This window comes from Mchenga conophoros, linkage group LG3 (genome assembly GCF_057382185.1).
Source record: "Mchenga conophoros isolate Kocher_MC1m ecotype Shallow Benthic linkage group LG3, M_conophoros_male_GT1.1, whole genome shotgun sequence".
Classification (NCBI taxonomy): Eukaryota; Metazoa; Chordata; class Actinopteri; order Cichliformes; family Cichlidae; genus Mchenga; species Mchenga conophoros.
Window position 1 is genome coordinate 85,367,394 of NC_140528.1, and position 25,426 is coordinate 85,392,819.

General features: G+C 58.0%; 9 non-coding genes and 5 pseudogenes across 9 annotated transcripts; all 14 read right to left on the bottom strand.

The window, feature by feature from the left end:
• Nucleotides 1–1,520: 1,520 nt before the first annotated feature.
• Nucleotides 1,521–1,639, bottom strand: LOC146581317 (5S ribosomal RNA; annotated as a pseudogene).
• Nucleotides 1,640–4,241: 2,602 nt separating this feature from the next.
• Nucleotides 4,242–4,360, bottom strand: LOC146581318 (5S ribosomal RNA). Its single transcript, XR_014891866.1, has one exon. It is a non-coding gene; the product is annotated as a 5S ribosomal RNA (ribosomal RNA).
• Nucleotides 4,361–5,974: 1,614 nt separating this feature from the next.
• Nucleotides 5,975–6,093, bottom strand: LOC146581319 (5S ribosomal RNA; annotated as a pseudogene).
• A 699-nt stretch (nucleotides 6,094–6,792) lies between these two features.
• Nucleotides 6,793–6,911, bottom strand: LOC146581320 (5S ribosomal RNA). The gene has a single exon (XR_014891868.1). It is a non-coding gene; the product is annotated as a 5S ribosomal RNA (ribosomal RNA).
• A 2,324-nt stretch (nucleotides 6,912–9,235) lies between these two features.
• LOC146581321 (5S ribosomal RNA) lies at nucleotides 9,236–9,354 on the bottom strand (annotated as a pseudogene).
• A 1,492-nt stretch (nucleotides 9,355–10,846) lies between these two features.
• LOC146581322 (5S ribosomal RNA) lies at nucleotides 10,847–10,965 on the bottom strand. The gene has a single exon (XR_014891869.1). It is a non-coding gene; the product is annotated as a 5S ribosomal RNA (ribosomal RNA).
• Nucleotides 10,966–12,181: 1,216 nt separating this feature from the next.
• LOC146581323 (5S ribosomal RNA) lies at nucleotides 12,182–12,300 on the bottom strand. Its single transcript, XR_014891870.1, has one exon. It is a non-coding gene; the product is annotated as a 5S ribosomal RNA (ribosomal RNA).
• A 2,230-nt stretch (nucleotides 12,301–14,530) lies between these two features.
• On the bottom strand, nucleotides 14,531–14,649 carry LOC146581324 (5S ribosomal RNA; annotated as a pseudogene).
• Nucleotides 14,650–16,223: 1,574 nt separating this feature from the next.
• On the bottom strand, nucleotides 16,224–16,342 carry LOC146581325 (5S ribosomal RNA; annotated as a pseudogene).
• Nucleotides 16,343–18,464: 2,122 nt separating this feature from the next.
• On the bottom strand, nucleotides 18,465–18,583 carry LOC146581326 (5S ribosomal RNA). The gene has a single exon (XR_014891871.1). It is a non-coding gene; the product is annotated as a 5S ribosomal RNA (ribosomal RNA).
• Nucleotides 18,584–19,636: 1,053 nt separating this feature from the next.
• Nucleotides 19,637–19,755, bottom strand: LOC146581327 (5S ribosomal RNA). Its single transcript, XR_014891872.1, has one exon. It is a non-coding gene; the product is annotated as a 5S ribosomal RNA (ribosomal RNA).
• Nucleotides 19,756–20,419: 664 nt separating this feature from the next.
• On the bottom strand, nucleotides 20,420–20,538 carry LOC146581328 (5S ribosomal RNA). The gene has a single exon (XR_014891873.1). It is a non-coding gene; the product is annotated as a 5S ribosomal RNA (ribosomal RNA).
• Nucleotides 20,539–22,505: 1,967 nt separating this feature from the next.
• LOC146581329 (5S ribosomal RNA) lies at nucleotides 22,506–22,624 on the bottom strand. Its single transcript, XR_014891874.1, has one exon. It is a non-coding gene; the product is annotated as a 5S ribosomal RNA (ribosomal RNA).
• A 1,491-nt stretch (nucleotides 22,625–24,115) lies between these two features.
• LOC146581330 (5S ribosomal RNA) lies at nucleotides 24,116–24,234 on the bottom strand. The gene has a single exon (XR_014891875.1). It is a non-coding gene; the product is annotated as a 5S ribosomal RNA (ribosomal RNA).
• Between the last annotated feature and the right edge of the window lie 1,192 nt (nucleotides 24,235–25,426).

Below are 25,426 nucleotides of genomic sequence, written 5' to 3' on the forward strand. Positions count from 1 at the left end.
AATGTCTCAATTTATGGATTCAAGTGATTAGGTGGCAAGTACCTGAAGTTACGAAGACAATCCTATAACCATACCTGCATGTTTGCATAATACCCTAACCCAAAGGCTCAGTTTGGCATTTATCCAACAGCACAGGCCCTGGATTGTTGAAGATGGCCTCACGAACCAGCACAGGGCCTGGTGTGTTGTACATGGCCACAGCAAGCAGCACAGGGCCTGGTTTGGTGAAGATGGCCTCGGCCAGAAGCGCAGGGCCTGGTGTGATGTGAGTGGCCTGAGCAAGAGCCACAGGCCTTGGTGTGGTGTAAGTGGCCTCAGCCAGCAGCCACAGGCCCTGGTGTGGTGTAAGTCGCCTCAGCCAGAAGCCACAGGCACTGGTGTGGTGTAAGTGGCCTCAGCCAGCAGCAAAAGGGCCCTGGTGTGGTGTAAGTGGCCTCAGCCAGCAGCCACAGGCCCTGGTGTGGTGTAGGTGGCCTCAGCAGCAGCCACAGGCCCTGGTGTGGTGTAAGTGGCCTCAGCCAGCAGCCACAGGCCCTGGTGTGGTGTAAGTGGCCTCAGCCAGCAGCCACAGGCCCTGGTGTGGTGTAAGTGGCCTCAGCCAGTGCCACAGGCCCTGGTTTGGTGTAAGTGGCCTGAGCAAGAGCCACAGACCCTGGTGTGGTGTAATTGGCCTCAGCCAGCAGCCACAGGCCCTGGTGTGGTGTAAGTCGCCTCAGACAGAAGCCACAGGCACTGGTGTGGTGTAAGTGGCCTCAGCCAGCAGCAAAAGGGCCCTGGTGTGGTATAAGTCGCCTCAGCCAGCAGCCACAGGCCCTGGTGTGGTGTAGGTGGCCTCAGCCACCAGCCACAGGCCCTGGTGTGGTGTAAGTGGCCTCAGCCAGCAGCCACAGGCCCTGGTGTGGTGTAAGTGGCCTCAGCCAGCAGCCACAGGCCCTGGTGTGGTGTAAGTGGCCTCAGCCAGTGCCACAGGCCCTGGTGTGGTGTAAGTGGCCTGAGCAAGAGCCACAGGCCCTGGTGTGGTGTAAGTGGCCTGAGCAAGAGCCACAGACCCTGGTGTGGTGTAATTGGCCTCAATAGCAACTAATGCCCTGGTGTGGTGTAGGTGGCCTCAGCCAGCAGCCACAGGCCCTGGTGTGGTGTAAGTGGCCTGAGCAAGAGCCACAGGCCCTGGTGTGGTGTAAGTGGCCTGAGCAAGAGCCACAGACCCTGGTGTGGTGTAATTGGCCTCAATAGCAACTAATGCCCTGGTGTGGTGTAGGTGGCCTCAGCCAGCAGCCACAGGCCCTGGTGTGGTGAAAGTGGCCTCAGCCAGAGCCACAGGCCCTGATGTGGTGTAAGTGGCCCCAGCCGGTCACTCAGGCCCTTGTGTGGTGTAGGTTGCATCAGCTAGCAGCACAAGACATTGGAAAAGAGCCAAAAGCAGTGTCGTTAATGTGCCCTCATTAATGGGCAGCTGCTTTTGGTCTTTTAATACACCCCTTCTCTGGATCAAAAGCGGTTCAATGACATGAAAAATCAAAGGCTTACAGGACCAGGTATTCCCAGGCAGTCTCCCATCCAAGTACTAACCAAGCCCAGCCCTGCTTAGCTTCCGAGATCAGATGAGGTCAGGCGTGCTCAGGGTGGTATGGCCGTAAGCTGCTGGCTCCAGCACAATGTCTCAATTTATGGATTCAAGTGATTAGGTGGCAAGTACCTGAAGTTACGAAGACAATGCTATAATCATACCTGCATGTTTGCATAATACCCTAACCCAAAGGCTCAGTTTGGCATTTATCCAACAGCACAGGCCCTGGATTGTTGAAGATGGCCTCAGGAACCAGCACAGGGCCTGGTGTGTTGTACATGGCCACAGCAAGGAGCACAGGGCCTGGTTTGGTGAAGATGGCCTCGGCCAGAAGCGCAGGGCCTGGTGTGATGTGAGTGGCCTGAGCAAGAGCCACAGGCCTTGGTGTGGTGTAAGTGGCCTCAGCCAGCAGCCACAGGCCCTGGTGTGGTGTAAGTCGCCTCAGCCAGAAGCCACAGGCACTGGTGTGGTGTAAGTGGCCTCAGCCAGCAGCCACAGGCCCTGGTGTGGTGTAGGTGGCCTCAGCCAGCAGCCACAGGCCCTGGTGTGGTGTAGGTGGCCTCAGCCAGCAGCCACAGGCCCTGGTGTGGTGTAAGTGGCCTCAGCCAGCAGCCACAGGCCCTGGTGTGGTGTAAGTGGCCTGAGCAAGAGCCACAGGCCCTGGTGTGGTGTAAGTGGCCTGAGCAAGAGCCACAGACCCTGGTGTGGTGTAATTGGCCTCAATAGCAACTAATTCCCTGGTGTGGTGTAGGTGGCCTCAGCCAGCAGCCACAGGCCCTGGTGTGGTGTAAGTGGCCTCAGCCAGCAGCCACAGGCCCTGGTGTGGTGTAAGTCGCCTCAGCCAGAAGCCACAGGCACTGGTGTGGTGTAAGTGGCCTCAGCCAGCAGCAAAAGGGCCCTGGTGTGGTGTAAGTGGCCTCAGCCAGCAGCCACAGGCCCTGGTGTGGTGTAGGTGGCCTCAGCCAGCAGCCACAGGCCCTTGTGTGGTGTAATTGGCCTCAATAGCAACTAAGGCCCTGGTGTGGTGTAGGTGGCCTAAGCCAGCAGCCACAGGCCCTGGTGTGGTGTAAGTGGCCTCAGCCAGTGCCACAGGCCCTGGTGTGGTGTAAGTGGCCTGAGCAAGAGCCACAGACCCTGGTGTGGTGTAATTGGCCTCAATAGCAACTAAGGCCCTGGTGTGGTGTAGGTGGCCTCAGCCAGCAGCCACAGGCCCTGGTGTGGTGTAAGTGGCCTAAGCCAGAGCCACAGGCCCTGGTGTGGTGTAAGTGGCCTGAGCAAGAGCCACAGGGCCTGGTTTGGTGAAGATGGCCTCGGCCAGAAGCCACAGGCCCTGGTGTGGTGTAAGTGGCCTCAGCCAGCAGCCACAGGCACTGGTGTGGTGTAAGTGGCCTCAGCCAGCAGCAAAAGGGCCCTGGTGTGGTGTAAGTCGCCTCAGCCAGAAGCCACAGGCACTGGTGTGGTGTAAGTGGCCTCAGCCAGCAGCAAAAGGGCCCTGGTGTGGTGTAAGTCGCCTCAGCCAGCAGCCACAGGCCCTGGTGTGGTGTAGATGGCCTCAGCCAGCAGCCACAGGCCCTGGTGTGGTGTAAGTGGCCTCAGCCAGCAGCCACAGGCCCTGGTGTGGTCTAAGTGGCCTCAGCCAGAAGCACAGGGCCTGGTGTGATATGAGTGGCCTGAGCAAGAGCCACAGGCCCTGGTGTGGTGTAAGTGGCCTGAGCAAGAGCCACAGGCCCTGGTGTGGTGTAAGTGGCCTGAGCAAGAGCCACAGGCCCTGGTGTGGTGTAGGTGGCCTCAGCCAGCAGCCACAAGCCCTTGTGTGGTGTAAGTGGCCTCAGCCAGCAGCCACAGGCCCTGGTGTGGTGTAAGTGGCCTCAGCCAGTGCCACAGGCCCTGGTGTGGTGTAAGTGGCCTGAGCAAGAGCCACAGACCATGGTGTGGTGTAATTGGCCTCAATAGCAACTAAGGCCCTGGTGTGGTGTAGGTGGCCTAAGCCAGCAGCCACAGGCCCTGGTGTGGTGTAAGTGGCCTCAGCCAGCAGCCACAGGCCCTGGTGTGGTGTAAGTCGCCTCAGCCAGAAGCCACAGGCACTGGTGTGGTGTAAGTGGCCTCAGCCATCAGCAAAAGGGCCCTGGTGTGGTGTAAGTCGCCTCAGCCAGCAGCCACAGGCCCTGGTGTGGTGTAGATGGCCTCAGCCAGCAGCCACAGGCCCTGGTGTGGTGTAAGTGGCCTCAGCCAGCAGCCACAGGCCCTGGTGTGGTCTAAGTTGCCTCAGCCAGAAGCACAGGGCCTGGTGTGGTATGAGTGGCCTGAGAAAGAGCCACAGTCCCTGGTGTGGTGTAAGTGGCCTGAGCAAGAGCCACAGGCCCTGGTGTGGTGTAAGTGGCCTGAGCAAGAGCCACAGGCCCTGGTGTGGTGTAAGTGGCCTGAGCAAGAGCCACAGGCCCTGGTGTGGTGTAATTGGCCTCAATAGCAACTAAGGCCCTGGTTTGGTGTATGTGGCCTCAGCCAGCAAATAAGGCCGTGGTGTGGTGTAGGTGGCATCAGCTAGCAGCACAAGACATTGGAAAACAGCCAAAAGCAATGTCGTTAATGTGCCCTCATTAATGGGCAGCTGCTTTTGGTCTTTTAATACACCCCTTCTCTGGATCAAAAGCGGTTCAATGACATGAAAATGAAAGGCTTACAGCACCAGGTATTCCCAGGCAGTCTCCCATCCAAGTACTAACCAAGCCCAGCCCTGCTTAGCTTCCGAGATCAGACGAGGTCGGGCGTGCTCAGGGTGGTATGGCCGTAAGCTGCTGGCCCCAGCACAATGTCTCAATTTATGGATTCAAGTGATTAGGTGGCAAGTACCTGAAGTTACGAAGACAATCCTATAACCATACCTGCATGTTTGCATAATACCCTAACCCAAAGGCTCAGTTTGGCATTTATCCAACAGCACAGGCCCTGGATTGTTGAAGATGGCGTCAGGAACCAGCACAGGGCCTGGTGTGTTGTACATGGCCACAGCAAGCAGCACAGGGCCTGGTTTGGTGAAGATGGCCTCGGCCAGAAGCACAGGGCCTGGTGTGATATGAGTGGCCTGAGCAAGAGCCACAGGCCCTGGTGTGTTGTAAGTGGCCTCAGCCAGCAGCCACAGGCCCTGGTGTGGTGTAGGTGGCCTCAGCCAGCAGCCACAGGCCCTTGTGTGGTGTAATTGGCCTCAATAGCAACTAAGGCCCTGGTGTGGTGTAAGTGGCCTCAGCCAGCAGCCACAGGCCCTGGTGTGGTGTAAGTGGCCTCAGCCAGTGCCACAGGCCCTGGTGTGGTGTAAGTGGCCTGAGCAAGAGCCACAGACCCTGGTGTGGTGTAATTGGCCTCAATAGCAACTAAGGCCCTGGTGTGGTGTAGGTGGCCTCAGCCAGCAGCCACAGGCCCTGGTGTGGTGTAAGTGGCCTCAGCCAGCAGCCACAGGCCCTGATGTGGTGTAAGTGGCCCCAGCCGGTCACTCAGGCCCTGGTGTGGTGTAGGTGGCATCAGCCAGCAGCCACAGGCCCTGGTGTGGTGTAAGTCGCCTCAGCCAGAAGCCACAGGCACTGGTGTGGTGTAAGTGGCCTCAGCCAGCAGCAAAAGGGCCCTGGTGTGGTGTAAGTCGCCTCAGCCAGCAGCCACAGGCCCTGGTGTGGTGTAGGTGGCCTCAGCCAGCAGCCACAGGCCCTGGTGTGGTGTAAGTGGCCTCAGCCAGCAGCCACAGGCCCTGTTGTGGTGTAAGTGGCCTCAGCCAGCAGCCACAGGCCCTGGTGTGGTGTAAGTGGCCTCAGTCAGTGCCACAGGCCCTGGTGTGGTGTAAGTGGCCTGAGCAAGAGCCACAGACCCTGGTGTGGTATAATTGGCCTCAGCCAGCAGCCACAGGCCCTGGTGTGGTGTAAGTCGCCTCAGACAGAAGCCACAGGCACTGGTGTGGTGTAAGTGGCCTCAGCCAGCAGCAAAAGGGCCCTGGTGTGGTATAAGTCGCCTCAGCCAGCAGCCACAGGCCCTGGTGTGGTGTAGGTGGCCTCAGCCAGCAGCCACAGGCCCTGGTGTGGTGTAAGTGGCCTGAGCAAGAGCCACATACCCTGGTGTGGTGTAATTGGCCTCAATAGCAACTAATGCCCTGGTGTGGTGTAAGTGGCCTCAGCCAGCAGCCACAGGCCCTGGTGTGGTGTAAGTGGCCTCAGCCAGAGCCACAGGCCCTGATGTGGTGTAAGTGGCCCCAGCCGGTCACTCAGGCCCTGGTGTGGTGTAGGTGGCATCAGCTAGCAGCACAAGACATTGGAAAACAGCCAAAAGCAATGTCGTTAATGTGCCCTCATTAATGGGCAGCTGCTTTTGGTCTTTTAATACACCCCTTCTCTGGATCAAAAGCGGTTCAATGACATTAAAAAGAAAGGCTTACAGCACCAGGTATTCCCAGGCAGTCTCCCATCCAAGTACTAACCAAGCCCAGCCCTGCTCAGCTTCCGAGATCAGACGAGGTCGGGCGTGCTCAGGGTGGTATGGCCGTAAGCTGCTGGGCCCAGCACAATGTCTCAATTTATGGATTCAGGTGATTAGGTGGCAAGTACCTGAAGTTACGAAGACAATCCTATAACCCTACCTTCATGTTTGCATAATACCCTAACCCAAAGGCTCAGTTTAGCATTTATCCAACAGCACAGGCCCTGGATTGTTGAAGATGGCCTCAGGAACCAGCACAGGGCCTGGTGTGTTGTACATGGCCACAGCTAGCAGCACAGGGCCTGGTTTGGTGAAGATGGCCTCGGCCAGAAGCGCAGGGCCTGGTGTGATGTGAGTGGCCTGAGCAAGAGCCACAGGCCCTGGTGTGGTGTAATTGGCCTCAATAGCAACTAAGGCCCTGGTGTGGTGTAAGTGGCCTGAGCAAGAGCCACATACCCTGGTGTGGTGTAATTGGCCTCAATAGCAACTAAGGCCCTGGTGTGGTGTAGGTGGCCTCAGCCAGCAGCCACAGGCCCTGGTGTGGTGTAAGTGGCCTCAGCCAGAGCAACAGGCCCTGATGTGGTGTAAGTGGCCCCAGCCGGTCACTCAGGCCCTGGTGTGGTGTAGGTGGCATCAGCTAGCAGCACAAGACATTGGAAAACAGCCAAAAGCAATGTCGTTAATGTGCCCTCATTAATGGGGAGCTGCTTCTGGTCTTTTAATACACCCCTTCTCTGGATCAAAAGCGGTTCAATGACATGAAAATGAAAGGCTTACAGCACCAGGTATTCCCAGGCAGTCTCCCATCCAAGTACTAACCAAGCCCAGCCCTGCTTAGCTTCCGAGATCAGACGAGGTCGGGCGTGCTCAGGGTGGTATGGCCGTAAGCTGCTGGCCCAGCACAATGTCTCAATTTATGGATTCAAGTGATTAGGTGGCAAGTACCTGAAGTTACGAAGACAATCCTATAACCATACCTGCATGTTTGCATAATACCCTAACCAAAAGGCTCAGTTTGGCATTTATCCAACAGCACAGGCCCTGGATTGTTGAAGATGGCCTCAAGAACCAGCACAGGACCTGGTGTGTTTTACATGGCCACAGCAAGCAGCACAGGGCCTGGTTTGGTGAAGATGGCCTCAGCAGGCAGCCACAGGCCCTGGTTTGGTGTAAGTGGCCTCAGCTAGCAGCCACAGGCCCTGGTGTGGTGTGAGTGGCCTCAGCCAGCAGCCACAGGCCCTGGTGTGGTCTAAGTGGCCTCAGCCAGTGCCACAGGCCCTGGTGTGGTGTAAGTGGCCTAAGCCAGAGCCACAGGCCCTGGTGTGGTGTAAGTGGCCTCAATAGCAAATAAGGCCCTGGTGTGGTGTAAGTGGCCTGAGCAAGAACCACAGGGCCTGGTTTGGTGAAGATGGCCTCGGCCAGAAGCGCAGGGCCTGGTGTGATGTGAGTGGCCTGAGCAAGAGCCACAGGCCCTGGTGTGGTGTAAGTGGCCTCAGCCAGCAGCCACAGGCCCTGGTGTGGTGTAAGTGGCCTCAGCCAGAAGCCACAGGCACTGGTGTGGTGTAAGTGGCCTCAGCCAGCAGCAAAAGGGCCCTGGTGTGGTGTAGGTGGCCTCAGCCAGCAGCCACAGGCCCTGGTGTGGTGTAAGTGGCCTCAATAGCAACTAAGGCCCTGGTGTGGTGTAAGTGGCTTCAGCCAGCAGCCACAGGCCCTGGTGTGGTGTAAGTGGCCTCAGCCAGCAGCCACAGGCCCTGGTGTGGTGTAGGTGGCCTCAGCCAGCAGCCACAGGCCCTGGTGTGGTGTAAGTGGCCTCAATAGCAACTAAGGCCCTGGTGTGGTGTAAGTGGCTTCAGCCAGCAGCCACAGGCTCTGGTGTGGTGTAACTGGCCTCAGCCAGCAGCCACAGGCCCTGATGTGGTGTAAGTGGCCCCAGCCGGTCACTCAGGCCCTGGTGTGGTGTAGGTGGCATCAGCCAGCAGCCACAGGCCCTGGTGTGGTGTAAGTCGCCTCAGCCAGAAGCCACAGGCACTGGTGTGGTGTAAGTGGCCTCAGCCAGCAGCAAAAGGGCCCTGGTGTGGTGTAAGTCGCCTCAGCCAGCAGCCACAGGCCCTGGTGTGGTGTAGGTGGCCTCAGCCAGCAGCCACAGGCCCTGGTGTGGTGTAAGTGGCCTCAGCCAGCAGCCACAGGCCCTGGTGTGGTGTAAGTGGCCTCAGCCAGCAGCCACAGGCCCTGGTGTGGTGTAAGTGGCCTCAGCCAGTGCCACAGGCCCTGGTATGGTGTAAGTGGCCTGAGCAAGAGCCACAGACCCTGGTGTGGTATAATTGGCCTCAGCCAGCAGCCACAGGCCCTGGTGTGGTGTAAGTCGCCTCAGACAGAAGCCACAGGCACTGGTGTGGTGTAAGTGGCCTCAGCCAGCAGCAAAAGGGCCCTGGTGTGGTATAAGTCGCCTCAGCCAGCAGCCACAGGCCCTGGTGTGGTGTAGGTGGCCTCAGCCACCAGCCACAGGCCCTGGTGTGGTGTAAGTAGCCTCAGCCAGCAGCCACAGGCCCTGGTGTGGTGTAAGTGGCCTCAGCCAGCAGCCACAGGCCCTGGTGTGGTGTAAGTGGCCTCAGCCAGTGCCACAGGCCCTGGTGTTGTGTAAGTGGCCTGAGCAAGAGCCACAGGCCCTGGTGTGGTGTAAGTGGCCTGAGCAAGAGCCACAGACCCTGGTGTGGTGTAATTGGCCTCAATAGCAACTAATGCCCTGGTGTGGTGTAGGTGGCCTCAGCCAGCAGCCACAGGCCCTGGTGTGGTGTAAGTGGCCTGAGCAAGAGCCACAGGCCCTGGTGTGGTGTAAGTGGCCTGAGCAAGAGCCACAGACCCTGGTGTGGTGTAATTGGCCTCAATAGCAACTAATGCCCTGGTGTGGTGTAGGTGGCCTCAGCCAGCAGCCACAGGCCCTGGTGTGGTGTAAGTGGCCTGAGCAAGAGCCACAGGCCCTGGTGTGGTGAAAGTGGCCTCAGCCAGAGCCACAGGCCCTGATGTGGTGTAAGTGGCCCCAGCCGGTCACTCAGGCCCTTGTGTGGTGTAGGTTGCATCAGCTAGCAGCACAAGACATTGGAAAAGAGCCAAAAGCAGTGTCGTTAATGTGCCCTCATTAATGGGTAGCTGCTTTTGGTCTTTTAATACACCCCTTCTCTGGATCAAAAGCGGTTCAATGACATGAAAATCAAAGGGTTACAGCACCAGGTATTCCCAGGCAGTCTCCCATCCAAGTACTAACCAAGCCCAGCCATGCTTAGCTTCCGAGATCAGACGAGGTCGGGCGTGCTCAGGGTGGTATGGCCGTAAGCTGCTGGCTCCAGCACAATGTCTCAATTTATGGATTCAAGTGATTAGGTGGCAAGTACCTGAAGTTACGAAGACAATGCTATAACCATACCTGCATGTTTGCATAATACCCTAACCCAAAGGCTCAGTTTGGCATTTATCCAACAGCACAGGCCCTGGATTGTTGAAGATGGCCTCAGGAACCAGCACAGGGCCTGGTGTGTTGTACATGGCCACAGCAAGGAGCACAGGGCCTGGTTTGGTGAAGATGGCCTCGGCCAGAAGCGCAGGGCCTGGTGTGATGTGAGTGGCCTGAGCAAGAGCCACAGGCCTTGGTGTGGTGTAAGTGGCCTCAGCCAGCAGCCACAGGCCCTGGTGTGGTGTAAGTCGCCTCAGCCAGAAGCCACAGGCACTGGTGTGGTGTAAGTGGCCTCAGCCAGCAGCCACAGGCCCTGGTGTGGTGTAGGTGGCCTCAGCCAGCAGCCACAGGCCCTGGTGTGGTGTAGGTGGCCTCAGCCAGCAGCCACAGGCCCTGGTGTGGTGTAAGTGGCCTCAGCCAGCAGCCACAGGCCCTGGTGTGGTGTAAGTGGCCTGAGCAAGAGCCACAGGCCCTGGTGTGGTGTAAGTGGCCTGAGCAAGAGCCACAGACCCTGGTGTGGTGTAATTGGCCTCAATAGCAACTAATGCCCTGGTGTGGTGTAGGTGGCCTCAGCCAGCAGCCACAGGCCCTGGTGTGGTGTAAGTGGCCTCAGCCAGCAGCCACAGGCCCTGGTGTGGTGTACGTCGCCTCAGCCAGAAGCCACAGGCACTGGTGTGGTGTAAGTGGCCTCAGCCAGCAGCAAAAGGGCCCTGGTGTGGTGTAAGTGGCCTCAGCCAGCAGCCACAGGCCCTGGTGTGGTGTAGGTGGCCTCAGCCAGCAGCCACAGGCCCTTGTGTGGTGTAATTGGCCTCAATAGCAACTAAGGCCCTGGTGTGGTGTAGGTGGCCTAAGCCAGCAGCCACAGGCCCTGGTGTGGTGTAAGTGGCCTCAGCCAGTGCCACAGGCCCTGGTGTGGTGTAAGTGGCCTGAGCAAGAGCCACAGACCCTGGTGTGGTGTAATTGGCCTCAATAGCAACTAAGGCCCTGGTGTGGTGTAGGTGGCCTCAGCCAGCAGCCACAGGCCCTGGTGTGGTGTAAGTGGCCTCAATAGCAACTAAGGCCCTGGTGTGGTGTAAGTGGCTTCAGCAGCAGCCACAGGCTCTGGTGTGGTGTAACTGGCCTCAGCCAGCAGCCACAGGCCCTGGTGTGGTGTAAGTGGCCTCAGCCAGAGCCACAGGCCCTGATGTGGTGTAAGTGGCCCCAGCCGGTCACTCAGGCCCTGGTGTGGTGTAGGTGGCATCAGCTAGCAGCACAAGACATTGGAAAACAGCCAAAAGCAGTGTCGTTAATGTGCCCTCATTAATGGGCAGCTGCTTTTGGTCTTTTAATACACCCCTTCTCTGGATCAAAAGCAGTTCAATGACATGAAAATCAAAGGCTTACAGCACCAGGTATTCCCAGGCAGTCTCCCATCCAAGTACTAACCAAGCCCAGCCCTGCTTAGCTTCCGAGATCAGACGAGGTCGGGCGTGCTCAGGGTGGTATGGCCGTAAGCTGCTGGGCCCAGCACAATGTCTCAATTTATGGATTCAAGTGATTAGGTGGCAAGTACCTGAAGTTACGAAGACAATCCTATAACCATACCTGCATGTTTGCATAATACCCTAACCCAAAGGCTCAGTTTGGCATTTATCCAACAGCACAGGCCCTGGATTGTTGAAGATGGCCTCAGGAAACAGCACAGGGCCTGGTGTGTTGTACATGGCCACAGCAAGCAGCACAGGGCCTGGTTTGGTGAAGATGGCCTCAGCCAGAAGCACAGGGCCTGGTGTGATATGAGTGGCCTGAGCAAGAGCCACAGGCCCTGGTGTGGTGTAAGTGGCCTCAGCCAGCAGCCACAGGCCCTGGTGTGGTGTAGGTGGCCTCAGCCAGCAGCCACAAGCCCTTGTGTGGTGTAAGTGGCCTCAGCCAGCAGCCACAGGCCCTGGTGTGGTGTAAGTGGCCTCAGCCAGTGCCACAGGCCCTGGTGTGGTGTAAGTGGCCTGAGCAAGAGCCACAGACCATGGTGTGGTGTAATTGGCCTCAATAGCAACTAACGCCCTGGTGTGGTGTAGGTGGCCTAAGCCAGCAGCCACAGGCCCTGGTGTGGTGTAAGTGGCCTCAGCCAGCAGCCACAGGCCCTGGTGTGGTGTAAGTCGCCTCAGCCAGAAGCCACAGGCACTGGTGTGGTGTAAGTGGCCTCAGCCAGCAGCAAAAGGGCCCTGGTGTGGTGTAAGTCGCCTCAGCCAGCAGCCACAGGCCCTGGTGTGGTGTAGATGGCCTCAGCCAGCAGCCACAGGCCCTGGTGTGGTGTAAGTGGCCTCAGCCAGCAGCCACCGGCCCTGGTTTGGTCTAAGTTGCCTCAGCCAGAAGCACAGGGCCTGGTGTGATATGAGTGGCCTGAGAAAGAGCCACAGGCCCTGGTGTGGTGTAAGTGGCCTGAGCAAGAGCCACAGGCCCTGGTGTGGTGTAAGTGGCCTGAGCAAGAGCCACAGGCCCTGGTGTGGTGTAATTGGCCTCAATAGCAACTAAGGCCCTGGTTTGGTGTATGTGGCCTCAGCCAGCAAATAAGGCCGTGGTGTGGTGTAGGTGGCATCAGCTAGCAGCACAAGACATTGGAAAACAGCCAAAAGCAGTGTCGTTAATGTGCCCTCATTAATGGGCAGCTGCTTTTGGTCTTTTAATACACCCCTTCTCTGGATCAAAAGCGGTTCAATGACATGAAAATTAAAGGCTTACAGCACCAGGTATTCCCAGGCAGTCTCCCATCCAAGTACTAACCAAGCCCAGCCCTGCTTAGCTTCCGAGATCAGACGAGGTCGGGCGTGCTCAGGGTGGTATGGCCGTAAGCTGCTGGCCCCAGCACAATGTCTCAATTTATGGATTCAAGTGATTAGGTGGCAAGTACCTGAAGTTACGAAGACAATCCTATAACCATACCTGCATGTTTGCATAATACCCTAACCCAAAGGCTCAGTTTGGCATTTATCCAACAGCACAGGCCCTGGATTGTTGAAGATGGCCTCAGGAACCAGCACAGGGCCTGGTGTGTTGTACATGACCACAGCAAGCAGCACAGGGCCTGGTTTGGTGAAGATGGCCTCGGCCAGAAGCGCAGGGCCTGGTGTGATGTGAGTGGCCTGAGCAAGAGCCACAGGCCTTGGTGTGGTGTAAGTGGCCTCAGCCAGCAGCCACAGGCCCTGGTGTGGTGTAAGTCGCCTCAGCCAGAAGCCACAGGCACTGGTGTGGTGTAAGTGGCCTCAGCCAGCAGCAAAAGGGCCCTGGTGTGGTGTAAGTCGCCTCAGCCAGCAGCCACAGGCCCTGGTGTGGTGTAGGTGGCCTCAGCCAGCAGCCACAGGCCCTGGTGTGGTGTGAGTGGCCTCAGCCAGCAGCCACAGGCCCTGGTGTGGTCTAAGTGGCCTCAGCCAGTGCCACAGGCCCTGGTGTGGTGTAAGTGGCCTGAGCAAGAGCCACAGGCCCTGGTGTGGTGTAAGTGGCCTCAGCCAGCAGCCACAGGCCCTGGTGTGGTGTAAGTGGCCTGAGCAAGTGCCACAGGCCCTGGTGTGGTGTAAGTGGCCTGAGCAAGTGCCACAGGCCCTGGTGTGGTGTAAGTGGCCTCAATAGCAAATAAGGCCCTGGTGTGGTGTAAGTGGCCTGAGCAAGAACCACAGGGCCTGGTTTGGTGAAGATGGCCTCGGCCAGAAGCGCAGGGCCTGGTGTGATGTGAGTGGCCTGAGCAAGAGCCACAGACCCTGGTGTGGTGTAATTGGCCTCAATAGCAACTAAGGCCCTGGTGTGGTGTAGGTGGCCTCAGCCAGCAGCCACAGGCCCTGGTGTGGTGTAAGTGGCCTCAGCCAGCAGCCACAGGCCCTGGTGTGGTGTAGGTGGCCTCAGCCAGCAGCCACAGGCCCTTGTGTGGTGTAAGTGGCCTCAGCCAGCAGCCACAGGCCCTGGTGTGGTGTAAGTGGCCTCAGCCAGCAGCCACAGGCCCTGTGGCCTCAGCCAGCAGCCACAGGCCCTGGTGTGGTGTAAGTGGCCTCAGCCAGTGCCACAGGCCCTGGTGTGGTGTAAGTGGCCTGAGCAAGAGCCACAGACCCTGGTGTGGTGTAATTGGCCTCAGCCAGCAGCCACAGGCCCTGGTGTGGTGTAAGTCGCCTCAGACAGAAGCCACAGGCACTGGTGTGGTGTAAGTGGCCTCAGCCAGCAGCAAAAGGGCCCTGGTGTGGTATAAGTCGCCTCAGCCAGCAGCCACAGGCCCTGGTGTGGTGTAGGTGGCCTCAGCCACCAGCCACAGGCCCTGGTGTGGTGTAAGTGGCCTCAGCCAGCAGCCACAGGCCCTGGTGTGGTGTAAGTGGCCTCAGCCAGCAGCCACAGGCCCTGGTGTGGTGTAAGTGGCCTCAGCCAGTGCCACAGGCCCTGGTGTGGTGTAAGTGGCCTGAGCAAGAGCCACAGGCCCTGGTGTGGTGTAAGTGGCCTGAGCAAGAGCCACAGACCCTGGTGTGGTGTAATTGGCCTCAATAGCAACTAATGCCCTGGTTTGGTGTAGGTGGCCTCAGCCAGCAGCCACAGGCCCTGGTGTGGTGTAAGTGGCCTGAGCAAGAGCCACAGGCCCTGGTGTGGTGTAAGTGGCCTGAGCAAGAGCCACAGACCCTGGTGTGGTGTAATTGGCCTCAATAGCAACTAATGCCCTGGTGTGGTGTAGGTGGCCTCAGCCAGCAGCCACAGGCCCTGGTGTGGTGAAAGTGGCCTCAGCCAGAGCCACAGGCCCTGATGTGGTGTAAGTGGCCTCAGCCAGCAGCCACAGGCCCTGGTGTGGTGTAAGTGGCCTCAGCCAGCAGCCACAGGCCCTGGTGTGGTGTAAGTGGCCTGAGCAAGAGCCAAAGACCCTGGTGTGGTGTAATTGGCCTCAGTAGCAACTAAGGCCCTGGTGTGGTGTAGGTGGCATCAGCTAGCAGCACAAGACATTGGAAAACAGCCAAAAGCAATGTCGTTAATGTGCCCTCATTAATGGGGAGCTGCTTCTGGTCTTTTAATACACCCCTTCTCTGGATCAAAAGCGGTTCAATGACATGAAAATCAAAGGCTTACAGAACCAGGTATTCCCAGGCAGTCTCCCATCCAAGTACTAACCAAGCCCAGCCCTGCTTAGCTTCCGAGATCAGACGAGGTCGGGCGTGCTCAGGGTGGTATGGCCGTAAGATGCTGGCCCCAGCACAATGTCTCAATTTATGGATTCAAGTGATTAGGTGGCAAGTACCTGAAGTTACGAAGACAATGCTATAACCATACCTGCATGTTTGCATAATACCCTAACCCAAAGGCTCAGTTTGGCATTTATCCAACAGCACAGGCCCTGGATTGTTGAAGATGGCCTCAGGAACCAGCACAGGGCCTGGTGTGTTGTACATGGCCACAGCAAGGAGCACAGGGCCTGGTTTGGTGAAGATGGCCTCGGCCAGAAGCGCAGGGCCTGGAGTGATGTGAGTGGCCTGAGCAAGAGCCACAGGCCTTGGTGTGGTGTAAGTGGCCTCAGCCAGCAGCCACAGGCCCTGGTGTGGTGTAAGTCGCCTCAGCCAGAAGCCACAGGCACTGGTGTGGTGTAAGTGGCCTCAGCCAGCAGCCACAGGCCCTGGTGTGGTGTAGGTGGCCTCAGCCAGCAGCCACAGGCCCTGGTGTGGTGTAGGTGGCCTCAGCCAGCAGCCACAGGCCCTGGTGTGGTGTAAGTGGCCTCAGCCAGCAGCCACAGGCCCTGGTGTGGTGTAAGTGGCCTGAGCAAGAGCCACAGGCCCTGGTGTGGTGTAAGTGGCCTGAGCAAGAGCCACAGACCCTGGTGTGGTGTAATTGGCCTCAATAGCAACTAATGCCCTGGTGTGGTGTAGGTGGCCTCAGCCAGCAGCCACAGGCCCTGGTGTGGTGTAAGTGGCCTGAGCAAGAGCCACAGGGCCTGGTTTGGTGAAGATGGCCTCGGCCAGAAGCGCAGGGCCTGGTGTGATGTGAGTGGCCCGAGCAAGAGCCACAGGCCCTGGTGTGGTGTAAGTGGCCTCAGCCAGCAGCCACAGGCCCTGGTGTGGTGTAAGTCGCCTCAGCCAGAAGCCACAGGCACTGGTGTGGTGTAAGTGGCCTCAGCCAGCAGCAAAAGGGCCCTGGTGTGGTGTAAGTCGCCTCAGCCAGCAGCCACAGGCCCTGGTGTGGTGTAGATGGCCTCAGCCAGCAGCCACAGGCCCTGGTGTGGTGTAAGTGGCCTCAGCCAGCAGCCACAGGCCCTGGTGTGGTCTAAGTGGCCTCAGCCAGAAGCACAGGGCCTGGTGTGATATGAGTGGCCTGAGCAAGAGCCACAGGCCCTGGTGTGGTGTAAGTGGCCTGAGCAAGAGCCACAGGCCCTGGTGTGGTGTAAGTGGCCTGAGCAAGAGCCACAGGCCCTGGTGTGGTGTAGGTGGCCTCAGCCAGCAGCCACAGGCCCTGGTGTGGTGTAGGTGGCCTCAGCCAGCAGCCACAAGCCCTTGTGTGGTGTAAGTGGCCTCAGCCAGCAGCCACAGGCCCTGGTGTGGTGTAAGTGGCCTCAGCCAGAGCCACAGGCCCTGATGTGGTGTAAGTGGCCCCAGCCGGTCACTCAGGCCCTGGTGTGGTGTAGGTGGCATCAGCTAGCAGCACAAGACATTGGAAAACAGCCAAAAGCAATGTCGTTAATGTGCCCTCATTAATGGGCAGCTGCTTTTGGTCTTTTAATACACCCCTTCTCTGGATCAAAAGCGGTTCAATGACATGAAAATGAAAGGCTTACAGCACCAGGTATTCCCAGGCTGTCTCCCATCCAAGTACTAACCAAGCCCAGCCCTGCTCAGCTTCCGAGATCAGACGAGGTCGGGCGTGCTCAGGGTGGTATGGCCGTAAGCTGCTGGCCCCAGCACAATGTCTCAATTTATGGATTCAGGTGATTAGGTGGCAAGTACCTGAAGTTACGAAGACAATCCTATAACCCTACCTTGATGTTTGCATAATACCCTAACCCAAAGGCTCAGTTTAGCATTTATCCAACAGCACAGGCCCTGGATTGTTGAAGATGGCCTCAGGAACCAGCACAGGGCCTGGTGTGTTGTACATGGCCTCAGCCAGCAGCCACAGGCCCTGGTGTGGTGTAAGTGGCCTCAGCCAGTGCCACAGGCCCTGGTGTGGTGTAATTGGCCTCAATAGCAACTAAGGCCCTGGTGTGGTGTAAGTGGCCTGAGCAAGAGCCACATACCCTGGTGTGGTGTAATTGGCCTCAATAGCAACTAAGGCCCTGGTGTGGTGTAAGTGGCTTCAGCCAGCAGCCACAGGCCCTTGTGTGGTGTAATAGGCCTCAATAGCAACTAAGGCCCTGGTGTGGTGTAGGTGGCCTAAGCCAGCAGCCACAGGCCCTGGTGTGGTGTAAGTGGCCTCAGCCAGTGCCACAGGCCCTGGTGTGGTGTAAGTGGCCTGAGCAAGAGCCACAGGCCCTGGTGTGGTGTAAGTGGCCTGAGCAAGAGCCACAGGCCCTGGTGTGGTGTAGGTGGCCTCAGCCAGCAGCCACAGGCCCTGGTGTGGTGTAGGTGGCCTCAGCCAGCAGCCACAAGCCCTTGTGTGGTGTAAGTGGCCTCAGCCAGCAGCCACAGGCCCTGGTGTGGTCTAAGTGGCCTCAGCCAGTGCCACAGGCCCTGGTGTGGTGTAAGTGGCCTGAGTAAGAGCCACAGGCCCTGGTGTGGTGTAAGTGGCCTAAGCCAGAGCCACAGGCCCTGGTGTGGTGTAAGTGGCCTGAGCAAGAACCACAGGGCCTGGTTTGGTGAAGATGGCCTCGGCCAGAAGCGCAGGGCCTGGTGTGATGTGAGTGGCCTGAGCAAGAGCCACAGGCCCTGGTGTGGTGTAAGTGGCCTCAGCCAGCAGCCACAGGCCCTGGTGTGGTGTAAGTGGCCTCAGCCAGAAGCCACATGCACTGGTGTGTTGTAAGTGGCCTCAGCCAGCAGCAAAAGGGCCCTGGTGTGGTGTAGGTGGCCTCAGCCAGCAGCCACAGGCCCTGGTGTGGTGTAGGTGGCCTCAGCCAGCAGCCACAAGCCCTTGTGTGGTGTAAGTGGCCTCAGCCAGCAGCCACAGGCCCTGGTGTGGTCTAAGTGGCCTCAGCCAGTGCCACAGGCCCTGGTGTGGTGTAAGTGGCCTGAGTAAGAGCCACAGGCCCTGGTGTGGTGTAAGTGGCCTAAGCCAGAGCCACAGGCCCTGGTGTGGTGTAAGTGGCCTGAGCAAGAACCACAGGGCCTGGTTTGGTGAAGATGGCCTCGGCCAGAAGCGCAGGGCCTGGTGTGATGTGAGTGGCCTGAGCAAGAGCCACAGGCCCTGGTGTGGTGTAAGTGGCCTCAGCCAGCAGCCACAGGCCCTGGTGTGGTGTAAGTGGCCTCAGCCAGAAGCCACATGCACTGGTGTGTTGTAAGTGGCCTCAGCCAGCAGCAAAAGGGCCCTGGTGTGGTGTAGGTGGCCTCAGCCAGCAGCCACAGGCCCTGGTGTGGTGTAAGTGGCCTCAATAGCAACTAAGGCCCTGGTGTGGTGTAAGTGGCTTCAGCCAGCAGCCACAGGCCCTGGTGTGGTGTAAGTGGCCTCAGCCAGCAGCCACAGGCCCTGGTGTGGTGTAGGTGGCCTCAGCCAGCAGCCACAGGCCCTGGTGTGGTGTAAGTGGCCTCAATAGCAACTAAGGCCCTGGTGTGGTGTAAGTGGCTTCAGCCAGCAGCCACAGGCTCTGGTGTGGTGTAACTGGCCTCAGCCAGCAGCCACAGGCCCTGGTGTGGTGTAAGTGGCCTCAGCCAGAGCCACAGGCCCTGATGTGGTGTAAGTGGCCCCAGCCGGTCACTCAGGCCCTGGTGTGGTGTAGGTGGCATCAGCTAGCAGCACAAAACATTGGAAAACAGCCAAAAGCAGTGTCGTTAATGTGCCCTCATTAATGGGGAGCTGCTTCTGGTCTTTTAATACACCCCTTCTCTGGATCAAAAGCGGTTCAATGACATGAAAATTAAAGGCTTACAGCACCAGGTATTCCCAGGCAGTCTCCCATCCAAGTACTAACCAAGCCCAGCCCTGCTTAGCTTCCGAGATCAGACGAGGTCGGGCGTGCTCAGGGTGGTATGGCCGTAAGCTGCTGGGCCCAGCACAATGTCTCAATTTATGGATTCAAGTGATTAGGTGGCAAGTACCTGAAGTTACGAAGACAATCCTATAACCATACCTGCATGTTTGCATAATACCCTAACCCAAAGGCTCAGTTTGGCATTTATCCAACAGCACAGGCCCTGGATTGTTGAAGATGGCCTCAGGAACCAGCACAGGGCCTGGTGTGTTGTACATGGCCACAGCAAGCAGCACAGGCCCTGGTGTGGTGTAGGTGGCCTCAGCCAGCAGCCACAAGCCCTTGTGTGGTGTAAGTGGCCTCAGCCAGCAGCCACAGGCCCTGGTGTGGTGTAGGTGGCCTCAGCCAGCAGCCACAGGCCCTTGTGTGGTGTAATTGGCCTCAATAGCAACTAAGGCCCTGGTGTGGTGTAGGTGGCCTCAGCCAGCAGCCACAGGCCCTGGTGTGGTGTAAGTGGCCTGAGCAAGAGCCACAGGCCCTGGTGTGGTGTAAGTGGCCTGAGCAAGAGCCACAGACCCTGGTGTGGTGTAATTGGCCTCAATAGCAACTAATGCCCTGGTTTGGTGTAGGTGGCCTCAGCCAGCAGCCACAGGCCCTGGTGTGGTGTAAGTGGCCTGAGCAAGAGCCACAGGCCCTGGTGTGGTGTAAGTGGCCTGAGCAAGAGCCACAGACCCTGGTGTGGTGTAATTGGCCTCAATAGCAACTAATGCCCTGGTGTGGTGTAGGTGGCCTCAGCCAGCAGCCACAGGCCCTGGTGTGGTGAAAGTGGCCTCAGCCAGAGCCACAGGCCCTGGTGTGGTGTAAGTGGCCTGAGCAAGAGCCACAGGCCCTGGTGTGGTGTAATTGGCCTCAATAGCAACTAAGGCCCTGGTTTGGTGTATGTGGCCTCAGCCAGCAAATAAGGCCGTGGTGTGGTGTAGGTGGCATCAGCTAGCAGCACAAGACATTGGAAAACAGCCAAAAGCAATGTCGTTAATGTGCCCTCATTAATGGGCAGCTGCTTTTGGTCTTTTAATACACACCTTCTCTGGATCAAAAGCGGTTCAATGACATGAAAATGAAAGGCTTACAGCACCAGGTATTCCCAGGCAGTCTCCCATCCAAGTACTAACCAAGCCCAGCCCTGCTTAGCTTCCGAGATCAGACGAGGTCGGGCGTGCTCAGGGTGGTATGGCCGTAAGCTGCTGGCCCCAGCACAATGTCTCAATTTATGGATTCAAGTGATTAGGTGGCAAGTACCTGAAGTTACGAAGACAATCCTATAACCATACCTGCATGTTTGCATAATACCCTAACCCAAAGGCTCAGTTTGGCATTTATCCAACAGCACAGGCCCTGGATTGTTGAAGATGGCGTCAGGAACCAGCACAGGGCCTGGTGTGTTGTACATGGCCACAGCAAGCAGCACAGGGCCTGGTTTGGTGAAGATGGCCTCGGCCAGAAGCACAGGGCCTGGTGTGATATGAGTGGCCTGAGCAAGAGCCACAGGCCCTGGTGTGTTGTAAGTGGCCTCAGCCAGCAGCCACAGGCCCTGGTGTGGTGTAGGTGGCCTCAGCCAGCAGCCACAGGCCCTTGTGTGGTGTAATTGGCCTCAATAGCAACTAAGGCCCTGGTGTGGTGTAGGTGGCCTCAGCCAGCAGCCACAGGCCCTGGTGTGGTGTAAGTGGCCTCAGCCAGCAGCCACAGGCCCTGGTGTGGTGTAAGTGGCATCAGCTAGCAGCACAAGACATTGGAAAACAGCCAAAAGCAATGTCGTTAATGTGCCCTCATTAATGGGGAGCTGCTTTTGGTCTTTTAATACACCCCTTCTCTGGATCAAAAGCGGTTCAATGACATGAAAATGAAAGGCTTACAGCACCAGGTATTCCCAGGCAGTCTCCCATCCAAGTACTAACCAAGCCCAGCCCTGCTTAGCTTCCGAGATCAGACGAGGTCGGGCGTGCTCAGGGTGGTATGGCCGTAAGCTGCTGGCCCCAGCACAATGTCTCAATTTATGGATTCAAGTGATTAGGTGGCAAGTACCTGAAGTTACGAAGACAATCCTATAACCATACCTGCATGTTTGCATAATACCCTAACCCAAAGGCTCAGTTTGGCATTTATCCAACAGCACAGGCCCTGGATTGTTGAAGATGGCCTCAAGAACCAGCACAGGACCTGGTGTGTTTTACATGGCCACAGCAAGCAGCACAGGGCCTGGTTTGGTAAAGATGGCCTCAGCAAGCAGCCACAGGCCCTGGTTTGGTGTAAGTGGCCTCAGCCAGCAGCCACAGGCCCTGGTGTGGTGTAAGTGGCCTCAGCCAGCAGCCACAGGCCCTGGTTTGGTGTAAGTGGCCTCAGCCAGCAGCCACAGGCCCTGGTGTGGTGTAAGTGGCCTCAGCCAGCAGCCACAGGCCCTGGTTTGGTGTAAGTGGCCTCAGCCAGCAGCCACAGGCCCTGGTGTGTTGTAAGTGGCCTCAGCCAGCAGCCACAGGCCCTGGTGTGGTGTAAGTGGCCTCAGCCAGTGCCACAGGCCCTTGTGTGGTGTAAGTGGCCTCAGCCAGCAGCCACAGGCCCTGGTGTGTTGTAAGTGGCCTCAGCCAGCAGCCACAGGCCCTGGTGTGGTGTAAGTGGCCTCAGCCAGTGCCACAGGCCCTGGTGTGGTGTAATTGGCCTCAATAGCAACTAAGGCCCTGGTGTGGTGTAAGTGGCCTGAGCAAGAGCCACATACCCTGGTGTGGTGTAATTGGCCTCAATAGCAACTAAGGCCCTTGTGTGGTGTAAGTGGCCTCAGCCAGCAGCCACAGGGCCTGGTTTGGTGAAGATGGCCTCAGCAAGCAGCCACAGGCCCTGGTTTGGTGTAAGTGGCCTCAGCTAGCAGCCACAGGCCCTGGTGTGGTGTGAGTGGCCTCAGCCAGCAGCCACAGGCCCTGGTGTGGTCTAAGTGGCCTCAGCCAGTGCCACAGGCCCTGGTGTGGTGTAAGTGGCCTGAGCAAGAGCCACAGGCCCTGGTGTGGTGTAAGTGGCCTCAGCCAGCAGCCACAGGCCCTGGTGTGGTGTAAGTGGCCTGAGCAAGTGCCACAGGCCCTGGTGTGGTGTAAGTGGCCTAAGCCAGAGCCACAGGCCCTGGTGTGGTGTAAGTGGCCTCAATAGCAAATAAGGCCCTGGTGTGGTGTAAGTGGCCTGAGCAAGAACCACAGGGCCTGGTTTGGTGAAGATGGCCTCGGCCAGAAGCGCAGGGCCTGGTGTGATGTGAGTGGCCTGAGCAAGAGCCACAGGCCCTGGTGTGGTGTAAGTGGCCTCAGCCAGCAGCCACAGGCCCTGGTGTGGTGTAAGTGGCCTCAGCCAGAAGCCACAGGCACTGGTGTGGTGTAAGTGGCCTCAGCCAGCAGCAAAAGGGCCCTGGTGTGGTGTAGGTGGCCTCAGCCAGCAGCCACAGGCCCTGGTGTGGTGTAAGTGGCCTCAATAGCAACTAAGGCCCTGGTGTGGTGTAAGTGGCTTCAGCCAGCAGCCACAGGCCCTGGTGTGGTGTAAATGGCCTCAGCCAGCAGCCACAGGCCCTGGTGTGGTGTAGGTGGCCTCAGCCAGCAGCCACAGGCCCTGGTGTGGTGTAAGTGGCCTCAATAGCAACTAAGGCCCTGGTGTGGTGTAAGTGGCTTCAGCCAGCAGCCACAGGCTCTGGTGTGGTGTAACTGGCCTCAGCCAGCAGCCACAGGCCCTGGTGTGGTGTAAGTGGCCTCAGCCAGAGCCACAGGCCCTGATGTGGTGTAAGTGGCCCCAGCCGGTCACTCAGGCCCTGGTGTGGTGTAGGTGGCATCAGCTAGCAGCACAAGACATTGGAAAACAGCCAAAAGCAGTGTCGTTAATGTGCCCTCATTAATGGGCAGCTGCTTTTGGTCTTTTAATACACCCCTTCTCTGGATCAAAAGCGGTTCAATGACATGAAAATTAAAGGCTTACAGCACCAGGTATTCCCAGGCAGTCTCCCATCCAAGTACTAACCAAGCCCAGCCCTGCTTAGCTTCCGAGATCAGACGAGGTCGGGCGTGCTCAGGGTGGTATGGCCGTAAGCTGCTGGCCCCAGCACAATGTCTCAATTTATGGATTCAAGTGATTAGGTGGCAAGTACCTGAAGTTACGAAGACAATCCTATAACCATACCTGCATGTTTGCATAATACCCTAACCCAAAGGCTCAGTTTGGCATTTATCCAACAGCACAGGCCCTGGATTGTTGAAGATGGCCTCAGGAACCAGCACAGGGCCTGGTGTGTTGTACATGGCCACAGCAAGCAGCACAGGGCCTGGTTTGGTGAAGATGGCCTCGGCCAGAAGCGCAGGGCCTGGTGTGATGTGAGTGGCCTGAGCAAGAGCCACAGGCCTTGGTGTGGTGTAAGTGGCCTCAGCCAGCAGCCACAGGCCCTGGTGTGGTGTAAGTCGCCTCAGCCAGAAGCCACAGGCACTGGTGTGGTGTAAGTGGCCTCAGCCAGCAGCAAAAGGGCCCTGGTGTGGTGTAAGTCGCCTCAGCCAGCAGCCACAGGCCCTGGTGTGGTGTAGGTGGCCTCAGCCAGCAGCCACAGGCCCTGGTGTGGTGTGAGTGGCCTCAGCCAGCAGCCACAGGCCCTGGTGTGGTCTAAGTGGCCTCAGCCAGTGCCACAGGCCCTGGTGTGGTGTAAGTGGCCTGAGCAAGAGCCACAGGCCCTGGTGTGGTGTAAGTGGCCTCAGCCAGCAGCCACAGGCCCTGGTGTGGTGTAAGTGGCCTGAGCAAGTGCCACAGGCCCTGGTGTGGTGTAAGTGGCCTGAGCAAGTGCCACAGGCCCTGGTGTGGTGTAAGTGGCCTCAATAGCAAATAAGGCCCTGGTGTGGTGTAGGTGGCCTCAGCCACCAGCCACAGGCCCTGGTGTGGTGTAAGTGGCCTCAGCCAGCAGCCACAGGCCCTGGTGTGGTGTAAGTGGCCTCAGCCAGCAGCCACAGGCCCTGGTGTGGTGTAAGTGGCCTCAGCCAGTGCCACAGGCCCTGGTGTGGTGTAAGTGGCCTGAGCAAGAGCCACAGGCCCTGGTGTGGTGTAAGTGGCCTGAGCAAGAGCCACAGACCCTGGTGTGGTGTAATTGGCCTCAATAGCAACTAATGCCCTGGTGTGGTGTAGGTGGCCTCAGCCAGCAGCCACAGGCCCTGGTGTGGTGTAAGTGGCCTGAGCAAGAGCCACAGGCCCTGGTGTGGTGTAAGTGGCCTGAGCAAGAGCCACAGACCCTGGTGTGGTGTAATTGGCCTCAATAGCAACTAATGCCCTGGTGTGGTGTAGGTGGCCTCAGCCAGCAGCCACAGGCCCTGGTGTGGTGAAAGTGGCCTCAGCCAGAGCCACAGGCCCTGATGTGGTGTAAGTGGCCCCAGCCGGTCACTCAGGCCCTTGTGTGGTGTAGGTTGCATCAGCTAGCAGCACAAGACATTGGAAAAGAGCCAAAAGCAGTGTCGTTAATGTGCCCTCATTAATGGGCAGCTGCTTTTGGTCTTTTAATACACCCCTTCTCTGGATCAAAAGCGGTTCAATGACATGAAAAATCAAAGGCTTACAGCACCAGGTATTCCCAGGCAGTCTCCCATCCAAGTACTAACCAAGCCCAGCCCTGCTTAGCTTCCGAGATCAGACGAGGTCGGGCGTGCTCAGGGTGGTATGGCCGTAAGCTGCTGGCTCCAGCACAATGTCTCAATTTATGGATTCAAGTGATTAGGTGGCAAGTACCTGAAGTTACGAAGACAATGCTATAACCATACCTGCATGTTTGCATAATACCCTAACCCAAAGGCTCAGTTTGGCATTTATCCAACAGCACAGGCCCTGGATTGTTGAAGATGGCCTCAGGAACCAGCACAGGGCCTGGTGTGTTGTACATGGCCACAGCAAGGAGCACAGGGCCTGGTTTGGTGAAGATGGCCTCGGCCAGAAGCGCAGGGCCTGGTGTGATGTGAGTGGCCTGAGCAAGAGCCACAGGCCTTGGTGTGGTGTAAGTGGCCTCAGCCAGCAGCCACAGGCCCTGGTGTGGTGTAAGTCGCCTCAGCCAGAAGCCACAGGCACTGGTGTGGTGTAAGTGGCCTCAGCCAGCAGCCACAGGCCCTGGTGTGGTGTAGGTGGCCTCAGCCAGCAGCCACAGACCCTGGTGTGGTGTAGGTGGCCTCAGCCAGCAGCCACAGGCCCTGGTGTGGTGTAAGTGGCCTCAGCCAGCAGCCACAGGCCCTGGTGTGGTGTAAGTGGCCTGAGCAAGAGCCACAGGCCCTGGTGTGGTGTAAGTGGCCTGAGCAAGAGCCACAGACCCTGGTGTGGTGTAATTGGCCTCAATAGCAACTAATTCCCTGGTGTGGTGTAGGTGGCCTCAGCCAGCAGCCACAGGCCCTGGTGTGGTGTAAGTGGCCTCAGCCAGCAGCCACAGGCCCTGGTGTGGTGTAAGTCGCCTCAGCCAGAAGCCACAGGCACTGGTGTGGTGTAAGTGGCCTCAGCCAGCAGCAAAAGGGCCCTGGTGTGGTGTAAGTGGCCTCAGCCAGCAGCCACAGGCCCTGGTGTGGTGTAGGTGGCCTCAGCCAGCAGCCACAGGCCCTTGTGTGGTGTAATTGGCCTCAATAGCAACTAAGGCCCTGGTGTGGTGTAGGTGGCCTAAGCCAGCAGCCACAGGCCCTGGTGTGGTGTAAGTGGCCTCAGCCAGTGCCACAGGCCCTGGTGTGGTGTAAGTGGCCTGAGCAAGAGCCACAGACCCTGGTGTGGTGTAATTGGCCTCAATAGCAACTAAGGCCCTGGTGTGGTGTAGGTGGCCTCAGCCAGCAGCCACAGGCCCTGGTGTGGTGTAAGTGGCCTAAGCCAGAGCCACAGGCCCTGGTGTGGTGTA